This window comes from Lissotriton vulgaris, chromosome 1_1 (assembly GCF_964263255.1).
Source record: "Lissotriton vulgaris chromosome 1_1, aLisVul1.2, whole genome shotgun sequence".
Classification (NCBI taxonomy): domain Eukaryota; kingdom Metazoa; phylum Chordata; class Amphibia; order Caudata; family Salamandridae; genus Lissotriton; species Lissotriton vulgaris.
This window is the reverse complement of record NC_141685.1, coordinates 1,657,071,856-1,657,097,583: the sequence shown is the minus strand read 5'-3', so window position 1 is coordinate 1,657,097,583 and position 25,728 is coordinate 1,657,071,856. Positions and strand designations below refer to the sequence as shown.

At 44.5% G+C, this 25,728-nt stretch overlaps 1 protein-coding gene and 1 long non-coding RNA gene across 2 annotated transcripts in view; one reads left to right on the top strand and one right to left on the bottom strand.

The window, feature by feature from the left end:
- Positions 1 to 25,728, top strand: part of LOC147750992 (uncharacterized) — a 540,733-nt gene that overhangs the window by 488,293 nt on the left and 26,712 nt on the right. The window lies entirely within an intron of this gene.
- LOC147750993 (uncharacterized) lies at positions 1,183 to 8,497 on the bottom strand. Its single transcript, XR_015299908.1, has 2 exons — positions 8,352 to 8,497; positions 1,183 to 1,585 (listed from the first exon to the last, which is right to left on the bottom strand). It is a non-coding gene; the product is annotated as an uncharacterized LOC147750993 (long non-coding RNA).

Genomic DNA, 25,728 nt, shown 5'->3' with positions numbered 1-25,728 from the left:
AAAAGAAAGAGAAAGACAGAAAAAGAAAGAAAACAAGCTAGCAAGAAAGAAAAGTAAAAATAGAAAGAAAGAGAAAAAAGAGAAAGAAAGGAACAAAAGAAAGAGAAAGCAAAAGTAAACAAAAATAAAACAAGAAAGAAAGAAAAAAACTAGAAAGAAAGCAGTTAGGGTTGGCAAGATTATATAGCACGCCGATTAACTTATATTCAGAGTTCATGTGATCTGATGTGAAATAGCAGTATGTTGATAAATAAAGCCACCTCAGCAAGGAATTTACAACAGAATAAGCCTAAGATGGGATCTGATAAAGCTGGCAGGGGGCCTGTGCTCACCTCAAAGACAACACTAAAGTTAATATAAAGTAAAACCAAAAACACTGGCATTGTGTGAGGATGTTCTCCTTGTGAAAAAGCGAAATGCAATCACTCGAAGTGAAGTTAACCGATGCCTTAAGTAGGATGACCCATTGCCCCATGCTGTATGCTGTAGTGGACGGAAGCAAAATGTGAATGACACACCAGACCAATGGATGAAGAGAAGTGGCAGAAAGGCACATCAAGTAAGTATATTAGAAGTATCATTTTAGTAAAATCAAAAGGTCTTGCCTAACGACAGACCTAACAAAACCTTCCAAAGAATATATGAAGGGTCACAAGAAAGAGTTACAACTCAAGCAAATGGGAGACAAGCAACCACTGAAAGAAAATATTTGAACAACATAGGGCTATCCAATCATAATGATTCATCTTTGGTAAGTCCGAACAAATAAGTGTGTTTTCAATTGCAAAAGCTACAACTATTCTTTTTCCTATCATTTGTATTTTGAGGAAAAGAAAAGTTTGAAAAGAGGTTTATTTGACTCACAAATTTGGGTACGTAACAAATTGCATTTGGCAAGGCAATGCTTTTCAACCACTCTCAAGGAATGGAAATAAAGAACGTAAAAACAAAAACAAGCATTAGCAATGCCGAAAGGTTTGACATGCCTTTGTCGGCTATTAGCCAGACCTCCTGGCTCTGGCAATGCTTGTTGTTAGATATATATATCCCTTCTACTTGCTCTGTCGAAAATGGTCGTATTTATTATGCAAGCAAGGTATCTCTTCATTGCTTTGTAATGTAGATCTTCCTAGTAATTTATTAAGGAAAGTCTTAATTTTATTAAAGACATGGAGGCGAGTATTATGCATACTATTCTTGCTTTATTTTGAATAGCATCAGTCAAGATTTAGAAACTACAATTCCCATGAGACATGGGACTGCCAGCTAATGGGAAGAAACAATGCAATAACAATAACAATCAACAGGCACAAAATAGACCCCATAATACTCAGCTTGATGACGAACAACCCTCTTTTCTTGTGCGAGAATTAATAAATATTGAACAAAGGAATTATAGAAAAAATATAGCACATGTTCAAGTCAACGAGAACATTTCTTGGCAAACACAGATAAGTCGAAGACCCAAAGATCCAGGCGAAGGTGAAGTAGATGCAGCAAGGCTATGAAGTCCCAGAGGAGTCTGACAAAGAACATTAGATGAAGATGACAATTCCTTAAGAAGAAGCTGGAAGCGAAGGGGTCACTATGAGGGAAGGAAAGAAACATGAAATTAATCACTGTTAAGGCGGGATAATACTTGCCTCTGTGTCTTTAATAAAATTAGGACTTTACTTCATAAACGGCTAGGAAAATATACATTTTATTTCAAGACCAGAGGCTCCCATTATGCTTTTTTAAAGCATGTTAACAACCACAGTAGGGGCCCGATGTAGGTGGCAAATACCGGTCGGAAACGGCCGAATTCGGCCGTTTCCGACCGGTATTTGGCATCTTGAGATGTAGGGGGCCAGATTTTACAGATTCTGTAAATTTACCGAATCGGTAAATTTACAGAATCTGTAAAATACCGAATCGGTATTTTTACCGATTCGGTAATTCCCAGATGTAGGTGGGACTCTTCTGAGTCCCAAAGGCCCTACAAATTCGGTATTTTACCACCCAATCCAATTGGGTGTTAAAATACCGAATTCAGGTGTGCATGCACATGTGTGCATGCACACCTAGCCATGTGACAGACAGACATCCCCTTAGGGCATGTCTGTGTACCACATTGCGCACATGCCTATTTTTGGGGTGCCAGAGGGTGTCAAAGTGACACCCCCTGCACCCTTGTGAAATTCGGTATTTACCAATTCGGTAAATACCGAATCGGTAATGCCCATTCATTCCTAAGGGCTTCAAAGCCCATAGGAATGAATGGGCATTACCAATTCGGTATTTACCGAATCGGTAAATACCGAATTATTCCGATTCTGTATTCCAGCACATCTGGAATACCTACATACCCACCCCTTAGATTTACCGATTTTTAATTACCGAATCGGTAACATTCGGTAATTAAAAATCGGTAAATCTATTCTACCTACATCTAGCCCTAGATGCTGTATGTTCTGGTCTGCAATAGAAAGTTTTGAAAACAGTATCATTAGACCAGTCGGCTGATCTCAGAATGTCTTTGAGACGATAGCCAGCCCAAAAAGCTTTGGAGGCCATGGTTCCTCTGGAAGAATAGGCACCAAAAATGGAAGTATCAATCCCTGCTAGGGACATAACCCACCTTATCCAGCGAGCAAGGGTAGGTGAGGACAGGATAATTGGGTTTCCTAAATGAAATAAGGAGTTGGGAATGTGAAGACGTTCTGAGATCAATTGTCTTTTGCTGATAAATTTTGAGACACTGTCCCACATATAATCTGGACTGATCCGGAAAGTAAGGATAAAATACAGACATTACATTTGTTTTTGTGTGCCTGCAAACAGTAAACAGTACACATGTTGGAGTAAATTGATGAGAAGAAATATCGAATGCTCTAACATGAGACAAACATTTAATGGAAATCAAACACAACAACATAGTCAGTTTTGCAGATAACATTTTTAAAGAGAGGTTAACATTGTCAGGCCATGAGAGAAACAACTTTAGGATACCATTCACACCCCACAAAGTACTGTACTTTGGAATGAGAGGATTGGAAAACTTTACTCCCTTTAAAAGTCGACAAATAAACGGATGCTCCCCTACCACTTTTCCATTGACGTATTGATGATTGGTAGAAATAGCAGATCTGTACAAATTGATAGTACGATATGATTTCCCACTACTAGCTTCCGCAGCCAGGAAATTAAAAGTATTTATTATAGTCGCGGAAAAGGGATCAATACTTTTTCCTCACACACCAGCCTGCCCATAAAGACCAGGCAGATTTGTACACTTTAGTGGTTCCAGGACCCTAGGACTTGTTAATATAGTCTGACGCTTCTGATAAAATGAGCAGGACAGAATGGGAGACCCTGTTACTTTCCAAGTGGAAAGACAGAGGGAGTTCTCTAACACTAGATTGTGCGGACGGCTCGAGGGATCTAGGAGAAAACTGGGGAAGGAAAGGAGCAGAATCGAAAAATCCATTATTAATTCCAGCAGAGGCAGAAACCAGACCTGTGTTTACCAATACCAGAGTTCCCTGGTGATTTCTCACTTGTGCAAAGACTCTGTTTATCATGATGAAAGGTGCAAAAACATAATTTATGTAGTTGGACCAGTCCTGAAGAAAAGCGTCTGAAGCTAAGGCCAAGGAATTTGGGCGCCAACTGAAGATTTGGGGCAGTTGTGAGTTCAGTCTGGAAGGAAACAGGTCTATCTGAAAAGGACCCCACTTAAGGAGCAGAGACTTGAAGACTGACGAATGAAGTTTCCAATCACTGGCATCTTGAAGGTCGCAAGAAAGCCAATCTGCTACAGAGTTGAGATCTCCTAGCAAACATTCTGCATATACAGAAGTTTTGTTTAAAAGGCAGTGTTCCCAAAAAGCTTTTGCCAGTTCCTCTAGGGACCTGGACCTGGTTCCACCCAGGTGATTTATATAAAGAACTGCGGAAATGTTTTCTATTCAGGGAAGAATGGAGCAATGTACCCTGTTTTTTGCAAGGCTTCTGATTGCAAAGGAACCGGCAAGCATCTCTAAACAATAGATGTGTAATTTGGACTCCTCTAGTGACCATAAACAGTCAGTCGATATTGGACTACAACGGGCACCCCATCTTGTTCGGTTTGCATCTGACTTTAATACAAGATCTGGGGCTGAGGTGAAGATAGTTTTGCCATTCCAAGCATCTAAATGGTCTAACCACAATTGCAGTTCTTGTCTGGACTCTTGCTCTAGGGAAATTAAATCGGAATAAGCGAGTAATTTTTGCAGGTGACGGATGTTTATTCTTTAAAGAGCCATATAATGTAGAGGACTTGGAAAAAGTGCCTGAATAGAGGATAGGAGGAGGCCCACAATTCTTGCCAGGAATCGGAAGGAAATTGTTGAACTTTGAAGAGTCTGAAGAATCTCGGATTTTATAGTCTTTATTTTCGGTGAGGGAAGATAATGAGTGGCAGAAGAAGAATTTATCAGGAAACCCAGAAACTCTATCTGTTTGGTAGGGACAAGAAAATATTTCTCTATAATTGCAGAAAAAACGATGACCGTGAGTAAAGAACATGTCAAGAGAATGTGATTCTGCAGGGAGCATAAGCTTTGGCTCATTAAAAGTTTATCTTCTAAATAGATGATCAACCTTATACCTTGAGCTCTGAGGAAAGCTACCACAGGTTTCATGAGTTTTGTAAAACACCATAGTGCTGAAGAGAGACCGAAGAGGAGAGATATAAAAGTGATAAGTTTGGCAGAGCCATTAAAATTGTAGGAATTACCTTTGAGATGAATGAATAGCATCCAGAAGATCCAAATGAACCTTCCAGTCATTCTGGAGCAAGGGAGTCTCTGAAATAAATGATCGTTTTCATTTTGAAATGGCGATAAACGACAAACTGATTGAACTGTCTGAGGTTTATCACTAGTCTCATTTTGTTGTTTTTCTTGCGGACTAAAAAGAGAGAGCTAAAGAAACCTGAAGGATCAGGAAGGGTTAACACAATTGTGCATTTTTAGAACAAGAACTGGATCTCTAGAGAGATGAGACTGATCATCTCGGAAGAGAACTTTGGAGGGGAAGGAAATACAGTCTGGAAAGGCTTGGAGTAAAGCTCAATAAGATAACCTCAAACTATGCTTAGATCCCCTGGATCTGAAGTTTTAGAATGCCATTTTGGTAGAAATAAACGGAGACGACCCCCTACGGAGGGAGGGCCAGAAAAGGGACTTACTGGACTGGGAATTTAATCGAGAGCCATTGTGTCCATGACCGCTGAAACCTCAATTGCGCTTGGGGTAAAGTTGAGGCTTGTATTCCTGGTAGGAAGAATTGAAGGAACCTCAGGAGTTGCGGCTGGCAGAGTGGCCCCTGCCTCTGCCGGCCCTGGAGAAAACCTGTTGAGCAAAAGCCTTTCTGAGTGATGGTCTTGCTTTATCAAAAGAAGCAAAGGTAGCTCCTTAAAACAGGAATCTCCAAACAAAATACCTTCAGCTTTGGGTCCATAGTTGCCAGGTTGGCTAATTTAGGGTCCAGTTTCAATAAAAGTCCTTTACAACATACATGTGCAATGGCAACATTGCTATTGCCAAGTAGGCAAAAGGATCATTGTACCCATAAAAAAAGCAAATCAGGATCAATGGATGAATTATCTAGAAGTGCAGACTCTGCCAAATTGAAAATATAATCCAAGGGCCCTACAATGTCCAATAATTTATCCTGCCACGTGAACCAGGCCTTGTGCCCCCATTTTGCACGGGTCCTTGAAAAAATTGGAAACAAAAGTGAGAAGGTTAGGGTCTACATTCGGGGTGAGAGAATTTTTGGAACGAAGGGAAGGATGAGGGCATTCTGAGTTCAGTTTAGCTCTTGCTTGTTTATCAAATGGCAGACGTAATCTGGAAGCCACATACTCTCCCACATGTTCAGTCGGATACTACTCGGTTGAATTAGGGTGATGAATCAGACAAGGATCAAACATAGGAGCACCCTCTGACTCCAATACCAAATTGACTTTAAAAGGGTCTTGTGTGGGAAAAGACAACTTAGATTTTTTGAGGATAGGAGCAGGAAAAGGGTCATGAATGCCCCGTCGCTGTCTAAGTCAGAATGGAAATCACCCAAGTTGCAGGGATCCAGTATCAGGGATATGGGCATTGGCAATGGGCCTAGCAGCACAAAAATGTAATCCTGGGTCTAGAATGAGAATGGAGTGTGGGGGAGTCCCTTTTAAAGGACGGTTTCCCTCACCCATCAGTAGGTGGCATGGTTCATCATTGGGTTACCTCCTCGCACTGCGAACCTAGTTGCAGTGCGGGCTACAACCCCCTCACTGAAAGGGAGTAGCTCAGGGATGTTATATGGTGCGGCCAAGAGGTCCCTTCCTGGGTGCACTGTACCGCAGTAAGAAGGGGCCATCCGTAAGGATTTGGATGCCAGCTAAAATATGTGCTCCGAGGGTAAGGCGCCATTAGCTCACCCGACAATACGGGGAAGACGCTGACCAGCAGAACTTACCAATGGTTAAATACCTACTAGCTGGTTGTAAGCTTTCTTAACCACCTACAAAAGTTTGGTATATGTGGTTCCTTCACTTTAGTTTGCACGTTATGGTCCCGAAGAAAGCCACTACACCTCTACGGGGGGTATAAAGGCTGAAACATGTCGACCAGTAAAAGTCTATGACAGGTTGAATCCTCCTGCCATAGCCCACTTCTTTTAATCCTGACCTCTGGATATCCTATTATAGGTTGTTGCGACAAACCAGGGAATTAGTTTTAGCTCACTTTCACACACACCTCTTTCACTCCCTCCACATCTGTCTCATCTAAATGTTTTACAGTATCTCTTGACCAGACCATAAAACATCCCTGAGTTCCTCCCTCTCAGTGAGGGGGTTGTAGCCCGCACTGTGACCCAATGATGAAGCATGCCAACTACGGATGGGTTATGGAACCGTCCTTTAAAAGGGACTCCCCTGCACTCCATTCTCATTCTAGACCCAGAGTTGCATTTTTGTGCTGCTAGATTACATTAAAGGGTAGTCGTCCCCTGCTGGTCTATAAATCTCCTCAGGCCTCTTTTGTGAATACAGCATTGACAATGGGTGACGAAATATGTTTAGATTTTGACTTATACTTGGCTGTAGACAATTTAATAGTTAGTGCTTCTAATCCTTGTAGTTGATAAGGAAAAGCACTATGTATTTTTAAAATACCCCTCACACACTATGATTCCCATAGTGTCATGCTTCATCATTGGGGTCTTCCCATCCCTCTATGGGGCGGGGCGTGCTGCGACCTGCGAACTACGCGGGAGCACTTGTTATGACGATAGGCTATGTGTGGGGTTGGAGAATAGTGTTAGTGGTAGGGGGTGGACGGTTTAAGTGAAAAATGTTAAAACTTCCCTGGCTAGTGGAAAAAAGTATTTATTCGCTTCCCTAGCTGGAAATGTAAAAAAGCGGTTGTGGTAGGTTTATTTACTATGCCCTACTTGGTCAACATGTTTCGTAAGCAGACCCCCTCTGCTTACTCATCAGGACCTATGTTGATCCCTAACAAACTCAAGAAACTAACTAATGTATAATATGCCTACTTTCCTAAAATAAACTAGCAAAAATAAGCTAGTTTATTTATTCCAGGACTTGAGTAGGCCCTTGTGAAAAAATTATGACCCAGTCTGGTCTCTGGAAGGAAAAAGAAACAAAGGAAAAGAAACAAAAAATAAAGGATCAAAAACCATTTTTCTGAAACTCCTTTGCAAATGTCACAATATTATTACGTAGATCTCAGTTTGACCTGTAGAGAGAAGTGATATATTTTTCTCATAGTCTTTTTTCTTGTCATGGATTTTCTATGTGCAGAGATCCATATGTTTAAACTGTCGAAAATCGTCATAATTTGAGGTCATTTTGCCATTTTTCAGTTTCATCAAAGAACTCACACACACGAGTTTCATTCTTACATCTGCAAACAAGACATGATATCCATGTTTTAAGTACTGTGGGCGTTTCAGCAATTTGAACTGATTCAGACTTAATGGATTCACAAAAACGTATGTCAGTTGTTTATAGAGGACACCAACCGTTTGCGTGCTTTAGGACTAGTAAAGTAAATGGTAAATCTGTACCGATAGCCGCTTGTTGTCAAAGAACGGCATACTTGTCTAAATACATTGGTATGAAGCATTTTGTAAGGAAAAGTTTTTTTTAAAGTATACATACATTTTACAATTGTTATCGTGCCCCATGAGCTTGGCATCAAAGGTTTTGGACATATAGTCACTGCGAAAAGTAAGCGTTAAAATAAGTCTAAGCTGCTGTGCAACATGGCCATAGATTAGAGACTTTTGGCCGTAGTCTTAGTCACTTTACCGCCGATAATACTCTTCCATTGCCCCTCAGTTCCGCTGCGTGGGTTACCTATGTGTGTCTGACATCCCGGTATATATCGGTCTTTGAATGAGGAGAAGACTGCGTAAAAAAGAGAGGCTTCATCGAAGGCTGGTCTGCTGCCTCTGCTTCCGTTGTGACGCGGAAGTGTGTTTTGGCAGGCTTGAAGGCTAGAGTGTCAACAAAGATGGCTGCCGGTTACCGGCACTACGTGAATTAATGTCACCCTTACGCATTGGTAGCGATCGGTGGCATCCTATCTAGCTTGGTAGTGTGGCCGGACCAGCCACTTGTGTTTTTTTTTTCACAACACATTTTTATTGATTGATCAGGTAAAGGCATATACACAGCTCTCCACAGTCAGGTGATCGCTGCCAAATTTCAACACATGTAGTACTATTTTGCAAACCCAATCAATAAAAAACAAAGGAACGATCCCCCCTATCCCCCCACCTCCCACAGATGCCCAACAACCCCCCTACCCACCCCTTATCCCTCCCTAACCCAGTGCATGTGATCACAGTAAGCCTCCAGTAACTGTTTGTATCATGCCAGGCATAAGCATGGGCGAATTTTGCGAATCTGGCGTTCGCAAATTTTGCGATTTTGCGAACTCGCAATCCGCGAATTCTCGCGAATTTGCGGATTTTTTTTTGTGTGTCGCAAGGGTTTGTGCCAGTTCGCGAGGGTTTGGTACCAGTTCGCAATCGAAACTTACTTGTCGGCTCGCAACGGTCGTGACTATGTTGTTTCTACGTCTGGTTCATCATCACAGGTTCCCAGCACCCTCTGTTTCACGACTGCCACCCTCTGTTTCACCCATGCCACCCTCTGTTACATCAATGCCACCCTCTGGTTCATCATCACTGTAGATTATGGGGGGGAAAAGCAAGCACACCTGCCCTGCTTCAACTGACATGAATTAATTTGGGGTTAGTTTATTAATGTGTCACTGTTTTAAAATTCCAGGTCTGGCACCTGCTTCCTTATCAGTAATTTGCTTTCTGTTGCAGTGCAAATTTTTTTTCCAGGACCTTTGTGGCCTACTTGTAGCTATTCTATGAGCCTGCTGTGAGGGTCAGAGCAGGGTCATACAATTGTTGCAACTAGCAACTGAACTCTGGAGGGGCCCCAGTCAGGAAGCACTACAGGGAATGGTTACTAATGATGAGTTTGAACTCTTGCACCTGCCGAGTGCTTTCAGTTTTGCAAAACTAGTTTTTCTGCAATTTCGCGGGATTCGCGGGGCGCGAACACGCGCGAGATCGGATTCGGAAGCCGCGAATTTGTGCGAATATGCGATTTGTTTTTTTGCGGCGTGTTAGTTCGCAAGGTTTTGTGCGTTTTCGCGAGCCGCTTGTAGCGCAAGGCGCGAAGTTACCCTCGCGGTCGTTCAAGGGCGTGGCCATCTTGTTTGCATGACGTATTTCCGTTTCCGGGCGCAAAGTGTAATCTCGCAAAGTGTGTGGCTCGCCAGTACAATTTCGCGAGTGTTCGCGAGGAAAATCTCGCGCGAACTTACCCGCGCGGTCGTGAACGGGCGCGGCCATCTTGTTTCTCATTCATTGCTATGGTTCTGGGCATGCTTTTGGTATCGTCTCTGTATCTCAGCCATCCTTTGCTTGTTTGAAGTTTTTTTTGATCTATTTTACCTATTATCTATCTCTCTATTTTTCTTGCTCTATATTTTTGTGTTTTTTGCTACTTTTGGTTAATTTTAAACTACTTTTTTCAACTCTTTACTTTTCTTCTCTTCCCTATTGTATTTTCTTTATTATTTAGCTTCCTTTCTGCCCAGACCATGGTGAAGCATCCCGAGAAGGGGAAGGGTCCCGCACCCCGTGCCCGGCTCCCGTGCGGGCGTTTGAGGGGGGAGCAGGTCGTACCCCGGGAGAGCTTTAGCCCGGAGGAGGTGGCCGCACTCATTTTTTATGTTCAGCGCCGCCTCCCCAGGACCATCATGGCAGGCGGCAGGATCGGTGTCGGGTACGGGATCCGGGAGCACCTACAACCAGGCCACCCACCGCTGGACGGATGTCCTGGACCGTGAACGAGATCTGCTCGACCTGCTTGGCCTTGAGATCCCCGGGCTTGGTGAGTAGTAGTAGCTATTTCTTTACTACTCTGTTTTCTCCTGCTCTGTGTGTTATTATATTGCAAATTTTTGTTTTTTACCAAGAGCAATAATGCTGCTCATTACATTGTAGGTAAATTCTATTTCAAAATCTTCTGTGCATTTCAGGTGCACTGCTCTCCTTCTCAGTAGTGTTGCTACTATGCTTATTTGTTTTCGATTTTGTGTTCATTTCATTGGCCTGTGAAATTATGCATGAGTGTAGTTTAAAAAACTGCGTAATGCTAGACACTAAGGTTCAGATTTTTAATTACCGGCGCATCCCTGCAAAGTAGCAGGGATGCGCCATTAATTGTGCGCCACGCCACCACCACCCATGGTGCGCCGTATTTACAATGCGGCGCACCATGGGCCCAAAATGTCACCAAAGCGTTACGCATCTGTGTCGTAATGGCGGCGTATTGCAGGAGTTGCGTCGCAACGATGGCGCAGCTCCATCAATGCTCTGGGGTGCCCTATCTCCCCAATGCTGCGTCAAGCCGTACGTCTGCTTCAAGCAGGCGCAGGGTTTGAGTCACGCATCATTGTCGTTAAAGTGAGTGATTGAAATCTTGTCGATTTCCCTCAGCCACTTTTAGGATGCGTTCCTGCGCAGGAACGCCCTTCCTTGCGCCGGAACGCCCCCTGATGGCGTAGGGCTTTACAACGTGATGCATCTCCCATATGTGTTAATAATATACGCCGCACCATTGCGCCTCTTTTGTTCTGCCGCTGCGTCACAAAGGTCACGCAACAATGGAGCAAAAGAGCCGCAAGGGGCTTCTAAATCAGCCCCTACAGACTCAAGTCCAGTCCTTCCTTTGTACACATGGTGATAAGAAGAAATAGTGGTGGTGGATTGATAGTTTGAGTATTTTAATGACTGGTTAATGTAGTAGGAAACTTTAGTGTTGTCGCTGATCTGCAATCACAATTGACTTTGTCTGTCACTTCGCGTGCTGCGGACTGCTGCCTGCCAATCCTAGGCAAACCTTTTTAGTACTTTGTTTAGTGAGTTACATAAGAAGTTTCCAATTCGACGGTCCGTAAATCAAGCAATACTAATAACGTAGTAGACCACATGAGATCGGTCAATAATATATCCCGTGGAATAGTTGTCTATTTGCTATTTCGCCAAAATATTTTGTTATTGTTCTTTTGAAATGTTTGATTTGGTTGACAAATATCATCCATGTTTTCTGGTCTTTCTTTCTTTCATGTTGTACATCAGCTCCCCCCAGGGGCAAGAGGACACAGGAGGAGGAGGAGGAGGGTGCTGTTCAGGATGCAGGCCAGGATCGGGCAGGCGAGGGCTCCTTTGCTGGCCCCAGTAAGTTTTAATTTTAATATAGAGTACTTATTTTTTCCTAGCGTTTCTCATTCGATTTTTTTCTAAATCGTCTTTGATCTTCTTGTAGACTGGATCTAAATTCTTATCCTGCCTCGACTATGACTCCCTGTGGTATTACTAGATTATTCTTATTAGTCTGTCTGTGTAGCTAACTAAGATTGCATATTTGGCAATTCCATTGGACTCCCATTCTAGTCAGCAATAGCTCTATGCACTGAGTGCAGTCCTCTGGGATTGTCCATAATGTCTTTTCAAGTCTCCTAAATGTTTATGCTTTGACAATTGCCAACAATAAAAAGGTGAATGACCACCAAGAAATAATAAGATACTACTTTACTTTTGGTTTGGATAGTAGGACAATCCATTCTACTACTGTTGCAGGGACAAATCTGCACAAACAGAACTATGGACACTAAATAATGCATTGATTACCTTATCAATTATAATAGGTGCTGTTAGACTTTCCACATACCTCAGTGATAACAGACTTTGTAGTTGAACCCCCAATCTCCTTACTGACTAGATAGTGTGGCAGAGTCATTTAGCTCCCAAAGTCACCGATGATTGATCCCCAATGATGTCAGAGGCACGGACTCATGCTTGCAAAAATTCCAAAACCTTTAGCTCATCCACTCAAGTCTGGAGGACCAAAAACCACAGAGTCTATTTAAGTTTAAAAGCTTTATTAAAAGTAAACACATTTATTAAAATCAAGTTTGTCATAAAAGTAAACGTTTAACTGAAAATGGAAAAGTGCTTAGTGCTGACGATTAATTGGACACATTTCTTGTGGTCGAGCCGAGCTCTCACCTGGTTTGAACTTGATCCTGCTCGTGTTCTTAGAAGTCAAGCTTCTGTCTGTTAGGAGAAAAAGTGGTGCATGTTAAAAATAAAAAGCAAGCATTCATCAGTTGTGCCAAAAAGTGCAGCAAGACAACAGCCTTCCCTGGAAAAAGGGACATTTTTACTTTAGAGTAGACAGTCACAAATTATTAAATTGTATTCTGTTTTTTTCACATTTCTTTCTTCCTCCTAGACCAAATATTATATAGTAGTGAGTGGTGTATTCTAACATTATTAAATGTACTTTGTAGGTGGAACATCTGGAGGCGGGGCCAGCGCGGAGGTGGTGGCATTGGACGAGGGGAACAACTCTGGGGAGGAGGCGGTGCAAGTGCCGGACATGCCTGTGAGGGATAACACGGTGGTGGTGGGCAGAGGTAAGCTATATATTCCTTACTTATTGAGATTGAAGACTGCAGAGTGTGCTTTCTGCACGGGTGTATTATAAATCAACCAGGTAGTAGCCTCCTCTAAATGTACTTCGACTTAGCTGTGAAGTTTTTGGCGAGATGAATCCCAATCAGATCTGAGATGAACTTGATGGATGGGATGAACGAAAAGCGAAAGAAGGGTGTAAGTAAGTGTGGAAGGACGAGAAATGTAATGATGACTGGCAAAGAAGAATGATATGTGTTTGCTTGGTCCCCGAGGTGGCTGGGAAGGAAAGAATATGGTATGGTGCATGGCTGGGTAAATGATGAAGCAAGGATGGGTGGAAGGAGAACAGCCTGGGTGGGTGAAACAGAAACTGTACGTGTGCAAATACTTTGAATGGATGGATGCCTGGATCATGGTACTATCTGACTTTTAGATAGCATATGTGTATCTAGAGAGAGTAGACAGTCACTGGATGAACTAAGTGTTACTTTGAAGAGCATGTAACACCGCACCCGCACGTCCGTTCCAGTGTAGGAAAGGAAAGGAAAAGAAGTTGTAATTTTGTCCAAATACTACCATGAATAGTAGCAGTAGTTTGTATTAACTGCAAGCACAGCATATATCCGGTTATTACGGTGGACACTCCCTACCTCTCTTAATAACTTTAGTTTAGTAGTAGTACGTCATTCATGTGTGGGTGTATCACTGTTTACTCAATAATAAGCAAAGCACCTAAAGTCATCCCATATGTCATCAAATACATCCCATGTGAAGTGATAGATAATCAGATTATTTAGCTTCTTCATTTTCCTTTTCTAATACTCATTTGCACTATAGGGTGAAAGCTAAATTAATTAAGCAGTAGCCCTTTTAACAGAGTATTCTCAGTGCCACCCGTAATAGAAAAGTAAGAGCTTCACCACCTGCATGTACTGGACCGGTACAGTAACGCAAGTCTGTCTCACTCATCATGGTGTGCGTCTGTTTTTCTCGGGTGCAAGTTCACTGCGCTGGCATTATGCCGGCTTGCATAAGATAACGTACCAATTTTCCTAAACAAGAGAGAAGAAGAAGAATACGACTGGTGTACTGTCATAGTCGACTGTAATGGAAGTCCATAGTGCTCGTAGAATTTGTTCCTTAAACTCCCACTAATGTTAGAGCAAGGATGAAGAAGTCGGAGGTTACATAGATACTGTCCTCAATAGTTATGTACTGTGCTTTCAATTTGCTACTTGTACTGTGACACAACTTTCTGCTCAATCATTTTGTGTTAATCTTAAGGAGCATTGGTTACAGACTATGTCTTTCTTTCTTCATATAGTTGCTCCTTCCAAATCAAAGACACCATCAAGGAGGAGGGAGCTGGCTCGAATGGCCCGGCAACGGAGGCTGGATGCCACTGTCGCCGAATATCAGCGGCTGGTGGCCCTGGAGGAGGAGGAGACGCAGTCTACAGGAACAACAACAACATCCACTGGGACAGCTGAATCCTCCTCCGTGCCCCCACGGGCTGCCAGCCAGCGGAGTGCTCCAGCGGTACGGAGCCGGGCTACCAAAGCCAAACACCACCGCCGAGCAGCAAAGACAGCAGCTGCCCCCCACAGGATTTGCAAGGCACGCCAGCGCCGCTTATGCTTCAGAGTGTCCTACCTGGAGCAGGAGGTCCTAAACTATAAGAACTTGGTGGAGGGCCTCCGCTTCGACCATGCCACCCTCCGCAAGGAGCATGATGCCCTGGCCGCTAAAGTCAACAGCACCCTGCCGTAGTGTCCCTTGCCCCTTTTTTAGAGACTTTTGGGGGGTGGGAATTGGTAGTTGGGTTTTTCTGGGACTTTTGAAGGACAATCGTTGGGGTTAGAGAGGGTCTTGCGGGAGATTATTTTGTTAGGGCTATAAAAATATACTTTTTGAAACTTTATCTGACCATACCTGTTTTTTACTGCTTTTGAGTCTGGTGGGTGGGGGTTCAACAGTAAGTTTGTTTTCCTGAATAGTCCTAGAACTTTAGTAGTATACCGTCAATCTCTCGTCTCTCTTAATACTCCATTATACTACCTCCAACCAAACGCTTATCTTACCTGTAATTTGTGTTTGAAAGTAGGGCTAGGCCCAGGGCTGGCTCCACGGGAAATGGCGATTAAGGTTGGCAATCCAGGGCGGATGAAATTTCCTCCTCATTGCGGTGGTACTAGTGGTGTGACACAGTGGCAGTTGCATGCCTATGGAAAAAAAGAAAATGAAATCTGGTTTGTCCTTACTGTAGCATTACAACGGTACGATAGAGAATATAGCAGGTGACAGTACACTAGAACAGTGCCACAATGTAGCCTAACAAATGGTAAAGTATTGATAGTATAACTTGTACTTGTGTTAGATTTTTGACATTGGCTACTACTACAAGAAATAGTACTGAAGCGGAGTAAGTCTAGAATATATCCTCGGATTCCTTCACCAGCCTGTTGCTATGACCTTATTCTCCCCAGCAAGTGTGTGGAATTATTGATGTCATTTAGTCACACATCAAGCAAAACCACACAGCCCGGGGGAAGAGGGTTAGGGTTTGTAAAATGGGTGGGAATGGGGGTTTCTTTTTGGGTAGGTTTTGTTGAGAGAAAAAAAAAAAGCACAGCATGGACAAACAATAATTGAACATAAAGAAATTTTTGGGTACAAAGCTAACCATAAATCTTTTACGTGACATAAAGGAAGTGCATGCACTACTGAATGCATTGTTACTGAAAAGTAAGTAGTACTTTCGACAACCGTGAATGACAGAATGCGACAGTACAGGGCTACATTAAATTAGGTTTAAAAAATAGCGAAGTAAAACCTATAGAATGGCTGTAGGGATCAATTTAGAAGCAGAGAGAGATCCAAGAAATGCAGTCACACTCATAGAAGAAAACAATGGATACTGTATATGTATGTTGTTGTAGTTGTCCTCCTGTTGAATTTGGTAAGTAAGTTGCATGCAGCAAACAATTCCTCTTATTAGCGGCACTCCTCCATTCCAGCTGACGCTTCGTCCATCAATGTTGGTGACCAGAAGACACCCTGTCCACTGCCTGCCTGGCGGATGCTGAATTGCGGCTCGCTAATGTGAAGCCTGACTTCATCCTTTTTTCCCCATTGCACAGACTGAAACCCGGCCTGTAACTATTGAGTGAAAAACAGCACTGATAAATAAATATAAGGTATGTACGCTGTGTAGTGCAAAAAGTCACACTTTGATTTTCCTAATAGACAGTACAATATTTTTGAAAGTGCGTACTCTGTCTGAGTCACCTTTTGAAGGATAAATAAGTATGGGCAAATTAATTTAGCGGATCTTTCCCCTCAAGCTAGGTGTACTGTAAACTGTGTTTTAGAACAAAATTAGACCTTCCCAGCAGTGCTCCCACCCAGACCCTTACTAAAGCCAGTCGCAAAAATGTAGAAGACCCCCAATCAGATCTCAAAAAACGAGACCTAGCAGAAAACTGGTGACAAAACGTACTTCGAAAGTAAAAGTAGGCCCAAATACCCCCTTACCTACCGTGGATTGTATTCAAACCACTTGCAAGCAAGCAAAAGTATCCATAGCCAGCATCGCTCCAAGACTCGAAAACCCCCCCCACCCAAACACATGCAATAGAAATACTGCTAACCCTAACGAGCCCTAAGTTAAGAATAGTGGCAAAGGCTTTCTTTAACTATGCCAAATCCCCCCTTTCCCACCATGGATTTTCTTCAAATGACTTGCAACCAAAATTACACATTCTCACGAGTGCTCTAAGCCCCCAGAACTCAGTTGCAAAAATCTAGAACACCCCGAAACACATGCAATCCTGCTGTTAGGGCTAACCCTAACGAACCCTAAGTTACAAAAAGTGCCAAAAGGCTTTTCCTTGTGGATTTTGTCCCAACCACTTCTATCCGGTATTAGACCTTCCCAGGAATGCCCCAAGACCCGCCAACCCACCCACCAAAAAGCACAACACCCCCAAACAGCCAAAAAGGAAAATCTCATACTTACAATATTTCTCGGCCTTCGGTCCAAACGCGCTGTGCAGCTAGGCCATAACTCCCGTTTTCCACCACGGATTTCCTGAAAAGCAAATGCAATCAAGATTAGACTGTCCCAGCAGTGCTCCCAGACCCCAAAACTCACCCACAAACACCCGGAACCCCCCCAAAGAGCACCTCAAAGGCAAGCAAGTCAGCAAAAACACAAAAAAAATTCCGCCTCCTATTTGGTCCAAACCACTTTTATCCGGTATTAGCGCTTCCCAGCAATGGCCCCTGAGCCGTCAACCCAGGAGAAAACTAGTAGAAGACCCCCAAACAGCCAAAAAGCAAAAGTACAAAAATGGGGACTTAGTCATTTTCTTGACAATTTCCCAAATCACTCCGCGCGCGCTCTGCAGCTAGGCCCTAACTCCCCTCTGCCACCATGGATTTGCTTCAAACCTCTTGCAAACTAAAGTATCCATAGCCAGCAGTGCTCCCAGACCCCGAAACCCACCCACAAACACCAGGAAGCCCCCAAAACAGGCCCCCGAAAACGCTACATTGAGCAAAATGTCAGAAATAGCAAATAAAAATTCAGCGTGGATTTTGTCCCAACCACTTCTATCCGGTATTAGACCTTCCCAGGAATGCCCCAAGACCCGCCAACCCACCCGCCAAAAAGCACAACACCCCCAAACAGCCAAAAAGGAAAATCTCATACTTACAATATTTCTCGGCCTTCGGTCCAAACGCGCTGTGCAGCTAGGCCATACCTCCAGTTTTCCACCACGGTTTTCCTGAAAAGCAAATGCAATCAAGATTAGACTGTCTCAGCAGTGCTCCCAGACCCCAAAACTCACCCACAAACACCCGGAACCCCCCAAAGAGCACCTCAAAGACAAGCAAGTCAGCAAAAACACACAAAAAATTCCGCCTCCGATTTGGTCCAAACCACTTTTATCCGGTATTAGAGCTTCCCAGCAATGGCCCCAGAGCCGTCAACCCAGGAGAAAACTAGTAGAAGACCCCCAAACAGCCAAAAAGCAAAAGTACAAAAATGGGGACAGTCATTTTTTTGCCAATTTCCCAAATCACTCCGCGCGCGCTCTGCAGCTAGGCCCTAACTCCCCTCTGCCACCATGGATTTGCTTCAAACCTCTTGCAAACTAAAGTATCCATAGCCAGCAGTGCTCCCAGACCCCGAAACCCACCCACAAACACCAGGAAGCCCCCCAAACAGGCCCCCGAAAACGCTACATTGAGCAAAATGTCAGAAATAGCAACAAAAAAAATCTGCGTGGATTTTGTCCCAACCACTTCTATCCGGTATTAGACCTTCCCAGGAATGCCCCAAGACCCGCCAACCCACCCGCCAAAAGCACAACACCCCCAAACAGCCAAAAAGGAAAATCTCATACTTACAATATTTCTCGGCCTACGGTCCAAACGCGCTGTGCAGCTAGGCCATAACTCCAGTTTTCCACCACGGTTTTCCTGAAAAGCAAATGCAATCAAGATTAGACTGTCCCAGCAGTGCTCCCAGACCCCAAAACTCACCCACAAACACCCAGAACCCACCCAAAGAGCACCTCAAAGGCAAGCAAGTCAGCAAAAACACAAACAAAATTCCGCCTCCGATTTGGTCCAAACCACTTTTATCCGGTATTAGAGCTTCCCAGCAATGGCCCCAGAGCCGTCAACCCAGGAGAAAACTAGTAGAAGACCCCCAAACAGCCAAAAAGCAAAAGTACAAAAATGGGGACTTAGTCATTTTTTTGCCAATTTCCCAAATCACTCCGCGCGCGCTCTGCAGCTAGGCCCTAACTCCCCTCTGCCACCATGGATTTGCTTCAAACCTCTTGCAAACTAAAGTATCCATAGCAAGCAGTGCTCCCAGACCCCGAAACCCACCCACAAACACTAGGAAGCCCCCCAAACAGGCCCCCGAAACCGCTACATTGAGCAAAATGTCAGAAATAGCAAAAAAAAAATCAGCCTGGATTTTGTCCCAACCACTTCTATCCGGTATTAGACCTTCCCAGGAATGCCCCAAGACCCGCCAATCCACCCGCCAAAAAGCACAACACCCCCAAACAGCCAAAAAGGAAAATCTCATACTTACAATATTTCTCGGCCTTCGGTCCAAACGCGCTGTGCAGCTAGGCCATAACTCCCGTTTTCCACCACGGATTTCCTGAAAAGCAAATGCAATCAAGATTAGACTGTCCCAGCAGTGCTCCCAGACCCCGAAACCCACCCACAAACACCAGGAAGCCCCCAAAACAGGCCCCCGAAAACGCTACATTGAGCAAAATGTCAGAAATAGCAAAAAAAAAATCCGCGTGGATTTTGTCCCAACCACTTCTATCCGGTATTAGACCTTCCCAGGAATGCCCCAAGACCCGCCAACCCACCCGCCAAAAAGCACAACACCCCCAAACTGCCAAAAAGGAAAATCTCATACTTACAATATTTCTCGGCCTTCGGTCCAAACGCGCTGTGCAGCTAGGCCATACCTCCAGTTTTCCACCACGGTTTTCCTGAAAAGCAAATGCAATCAAGATTAGACTGTCCCAGCAGTGCTCCCAGACCCCAAAACTCACCCACAAACACCCGGAACCCCCCAAAGAGCACCTCAAAGACAAGCAAGTCAGCAAAAACACAAAAAAAATTCCGCCTCCGATTTGGTCCAAACCACTTTTATCCGGTATTAGAGCTTCCCAGCAATGGCCCCAGAGCCGTCAACTCACCCGCAAAGAAGTAGAACACCCCCACAAGTGCTGAGTCTTTCTTCATTGGGCGTAATCCAGTCCTCTGCTTTGATGGAAATAGGAGTCTGGAGGAGGAGGATAGAGGAGCATGTTCTTCTGAACTTGTGAACCTGAGGAATGCAGACTGCGGCACCTTCAAATCAATAAGCAAACAAGTGAAGACAGTTCTGCTGATGGGCTTGTTTTTGTGATTAGGTGATTAAAGTTTGAATTATATTAACTGTGCACAACAAAGAAAGACAGACACACAGGAATAAAAGTGAATAAGGATGAAAAAGAAAGTTATTGATTCATTGTCTCATTTTCAGGGCTCGGTGTCAGGGTCCAGGAATAAGAATAAGGCTTCGTCATCATACTCTGCGAATTCAGGCAGGGTGAGCTCAGTGTCACCTAACAGAGAAGAAATTCCCTCATCTACGTTGCTGTCCACCTCGTCTTCATCCGGCGTGCTTTCTCGTACTTTGTAATCTGGTGGTATGAGGTGCTGATTCATCTTGATCATTGTTAACCTCTCCACATTTTTGGGCGAGAGGCGGCTCCGTTTGGGAGTTACAATGCCACCAACAGCACTGAAAACACGTTCAGAAGACAAGATTGCGAGTGGGCAAGACAAGTAGTTTAAAGCCAGGTTGGAGAGCGGAGGAAAGGCGTCTTCCTGGTGTCGTGATGAAAACTTAAGACTAAGGAAAAGGGAAAACTTACGATTGGAGTACCCTGTTACCTTTTTGATACTGGAGCGGCGGGTATGACTAACTTGGCTGACTCCTGTGCATTACAGAACTAGTGTCCAAAAGTGGAGTGGTAGCTTATGAGTGCAGCCCTGATGAAACTGCTTAACGCATTATAGCAGTGAAACATGTCGGCACTGGCATTAGGTAATGGTATGCATGAATAGCTACCAGCCTTTTTAATATAAACAGCACAGTATCACCTCCCTATGAATAAAGTTGGTTAAGGGACTTGTGTGCTGTGTTTTTAGGCACTCGGTTATATGTGTGTGTTTGTCACTAGCAGATTTTTCTGCCCTTCACTGTTTGTCACAATTTCTGTTGTTTATTTTGGACACCTTTTCTTTCTTCTTATTTCTTTTGAGAAGCAAGTGACTACCGATGATGAGACAGGGGCCTGTCTGGAAATTACATACCAGTTACCCCGTTGGTGGTGTTTCCGTGAGGCGTCTCTTGCTTCTCGCACATTTGTTCTATTAAGATCTTAGTCCAACACTAGCTGTGGACTCTTGCGACCAACCTTTTTTTGGGTCACAACTTGTGCTGTTCTGTGGTACTGTCGGGGAGAACCGGTGTGTCTTTTAACGTGGGCGGAGTACAGGGCATCACCTCCTTATAACGTGTATTAGAGAATGTCTGGGAGCAGTATATTTTGACTGCCCCTTTTTCAGAGTCACTGATATACCTTGACGCCGTTGGATTGGGTCTGTAGTTGAATTACTGGAGAGCTGTGGCCACAATTCTTTTTTCCCATGCCAATACGCCAATGGGTCAGCATTAACATAGACCTCTGTTGAGTCATTCAGATAGTCCTGCACCATCGACTCAAGGTCCTCCTCCAAGGTTCCTCCACTTTGCTTAGCTGTTGTTGTGACCTTTTGAGAACCAAACCCAAGCCAAGTTAGCCAATCCTCTTCTGCATCCAATGTTACTGTTGTGTCTGGTGCAGATGATCCGGTTGCCGGTGTCTTTAACGGCTGAGAGGTCCCTTGTGCCACAGCCACAGGTGCAGAAGTGGATTGTTTTGACTGGGGATGGCCTGCTGATGCTGATGTACTGCCTTTTCCTTCAATGAGCTGCCGTTCTCTTTCAAACCTCTTGGCTGACAAGACTAGCCAACGTTTGTACTTTGTAACATCTTCATCAGCAAAAGGAAAGAATGCTCGGCCTGCCAGCGCCTTTTTGTAGCGTGGATCCAGAATAGTAGCACAAATGTAATGCTGTTCTGAGTGGATCATTTTAAGACGTTCATCACCTTGTAGGCGCTCTAATAATTTCTCCGACAAAACAAAAGGGTCTTGGTTTTTTTCATTTTTTTGAAACACAGAAGACACCGCCTTCAGTTGGTGCTCCAGCATGTACAACAATGGGATAGCTTTTCCCAAATTACAGTCCTCCTTGCTGACTGCACGCGTGAAGACCTCAAAAGGACGGAGCATGTGTGTCAGGCTTATAACTATTTCCCATTGCGCCGCATCCATCCTCAGGTCCTTGTGAGCTGTACCCTGTTTTAAGAAATAGTGATCGAATACTGTATACTGCTCATACAGACGCTCAAGCATGTAGAAGGTTGAGTTCCAACGTGTTGCCACCTCCTGGATGAGTGCTTTCACTGGCATTCAACGTTCATGTAGCAGGCTCCTCAGATGCTTCCGGGCCTTAAAAAAATGGCTGAAATGGTTGCACATTTTTCGGCAGGTGTCCACTACCTCGTACGCTGGACTGTCTTTATCACTCAAGAATTTTTTAACAACCAGGTTTATACAGTGCGCCAAACACGGCACTCTGAAATAGTGACCCTGCTCCATGGCCTTAACTACATTGGCGCCATTATCCGTGGAAACATAACCAACCTGGCGTTTTTTGGGGGACAGCCAGGGAAGGACCTTTGTGTTAAACTCATCCAAAATGTTTTGTGCTGTGTGACGTTTCTCCAAGCCAAACATGGCTAGTGTTGCATGTTTCCGAGCAGCTTTCAAAACTTGGTCCGGGTCAACACCTGCGTTTAGCTTTGCTTTAACCCCTGAAAAAGAGACCCAGTGTGCAGTGATGCACATGTAATCAGCGCCTGCGCCACTGGTCCACATGTCTGTTGTCAGATGTATAGTGTGAACAGCACTCTTCTGCAAAGCTGCCCCAATCACCTCCAGCACATCTTCATGTAGTGCTGGAACCGCAACTCTGGCAAAATAGAACCGGCTAGGAACCTTCCATTTAGGGCAGAGCGCTGCCACTAATTCTAGAAAACCAACCCCTTCTACAAAAGAAAAAGGGAGAAGGTCCAGAGCTAGCATTTTAGCCAGCTTAGTGTTATACAGACGCGTCAGTGGGTGGTTGCGTTCATATTGCGCTTCTGTAAACAACATCTTTTTAATGTTGCCCTGGACCAAGCATTTACGGGATGATGATGATGTTTTCTTCGACCCAGTTACGCTCGCTGATGAACTTTTTCGCATTGGTGTCTCATTCTCTCCCACACTCTTAGTGTGGCTCACATGGGGTGTGCTGCTGACAGGGGTACTGGGTGTAAGTGAAGTGTTTGACACGTCTTCTATCTCCTCGTCATCATCAGATGAAACATCAACGTTTTCATTACGTGCAGTTCGGGCTTCCTTGATCGCCTGTAGGTGCGCAAACCATTTGACAGCGTGCTTTCTTTCAAGATGACCTCTCTGGCCTCCGGTACCATAGTTGGAACCAAACTTACCACAACTAACTGCCAACTTACAAATGCTACAAATGGCGAGGTTTTCCTTTTTTGGGCAAACACTAAAGAAGTCCCAAACTGCGGACTTGAAATGTCTTTGGGGGCCGGAGGAGGTGGCGATACTGGTGGACCTGCTGCTAATGCCAGATGAAGTGGAGGATGTGGATTGCCGAACTTCAGTACGTTTTGCACTTTCACCACCACTAATTGAGGTCGAGGTGGATGGAGGTCCCTTCTGGCGAGTAAGAAATATGGAAGCGGTAGGTGTTGGTGTACTAGTTAACTCCAATGATTGTGGTGTTTCTTCCATTGCCTTCTCGTCGACAACATCATCACGCTCAGCAGCTTCTCGGGCTAGGGTCAAAATGTCTTTTTGCTGCATGCCCGCTGGGGCTGCAGTGACCTTTATGATGACTGCGTCGTCGTCGTGAGAGTCTTCATCAGCAGGAGTATCCGCCACTTCTTGTTGAGCCTCATCACACTCCATAACTATGAGTCTTTCGACGACCTTCCTTTTACGCTTAACTACCTTTGTCAGATCATGGTGTGCCTCACTCTCAGACGGCAGTGATGGTTCCCAATTTAGATCCGTATCATCAGAAGGAGGTGGGCTTGAAGAAGATGTAGACCTCACCCTTGATCTCTTCCTTGCTAGGGGTGTGGAAGACAATGAATGATCATCAGGAGGAGTGGCTTCCTCAAATGATACCTCGCCTTGATTGTCGATTTCCTGATGTGCCCCTACTTAAGAAGGAACAACTATTGTGGGCACTTGTGACCCTCCATGCACGTCTGCTTGCGCATCTCCTTGCGCTGCCTCTCCTTCCACATGTACTTGGGCTTGTACTTGCACATGTGGTTGTTGTTGCAGCTGTGGTTGTTCAACACTCGTCAGATGAGTTACAACAACCTGTGTTGATTCAGGGACATTGCTGCTACTTTCTTGCGATGAGCCAACATCACTGGTCGATGGTGATTGAACAACTAGACTAAGTGCCTCTGCAGCACTCAAGGGCTTGGACTTAAGTTGGCGTGGTGGTGGTGGTGGCACTGAGCCCAATGGAGCGGGGTTGCTGCTCCCAGCTTGGTCCCCAGCAGATCCCGCTGCTGCTGCAGGTGTACTTTTTTTTTTACTCCCAAAAAACGTGGCGGGCGGCACACCAGTCTCCTTGGTAACTTACTTCTTCTGCTCCTTACTGGCAACTTTCTTGCTAGAGGAGCTACGGGGAACTTTTTTTGGGGCCATCTTCTTCAAAGCAGGTCAGAACAGCAGGCCGCAGTTGCACGAGTTGCAGAGTTGTCTGTGGCCAGACGTGATGTCGCGTGACGTTATGCTGCACACACACACCGCTGCAGGACTTCTTCCTGGTACTGGTGGTTCTCTTGAGTCTTGTGCACCTAAAAGCAATGGAAGACAGAGGAACATCAGTTCAGTTATACACCCCAAAAAAATCGATAAAACACAGAAAAATCAGCACAATCCCATGCCCTCCATGATGTTTAAATTCAAGACACCCCACGGAAAGACTAGGCACATGCACCACTCACTACCCCTGGTGAAAAGGCCACAACAACAGCCCAAAGAAACAAAAATCACAGAAAAAACAGCACAATCCCAAGCCCTCCATGATGTTTATATTCAAGACACTCCACAGAAAGACTAGGCACATGCACCACTCACTACTCCTGGTGAAAAGGCCACAACAACAGCCCAAAAAAACGAAAATCACAGAAAAATCAGCACAATCCCAAGCCCTCCATGATGTTTAAATTCAAGACACCCCACAAAAAGACTAGGCCTATGCACCACTCAGTACCCCTGGGCATAAAGGTTGAAAGCTAGGCAAAATGGTTGCAGACCTAACAACACTGCCTGCATTCAAAATGGCCCCCTCCCTCCCAGCACATGGCCAGGGCCTGTAGCAGCACTCAAAATGGCCCCCACCCACATGGCCTGTCCCCATGAACACCCCCAAAAATCAAAAAACACAGAAAAATCAACACAATCCCATGCCATCCAGGCCCTCCATGATGTTTAAATTCAAGACACCCCACAGAAAGACTAGGCACATGCACCACTCACTATCCCCGGTGAAAAGGCCACAACAACAGCCCAAAAAAACGAAAATCACAGAAAAATCAGCACAATCCCAAGCCCTCCATGATGTTTAAATTCAAGACACCCCACAGAAAGACTAGGCCTATGCACCACTCAGTACCCCTGGGCATAAAGGTTGAAAGCTAGGCAAAATGGTTGCAGACCTAACAACACTGCCTGCATTCAAAATGGCCCCCTCCCTCCCAGCACATGGCCAGGGCCTGTAGCAGCACTCAAAATGGCCCCCACCCACATGGCCTGTCCCCACGAACACCCCAAAAAATCGAAAAACACAGAAAAATCAACACAATCCCATGCCATCCAGGCCCTCCATGATGTTTAAATTCAAGACACCCCACAGAAAGACTAGGC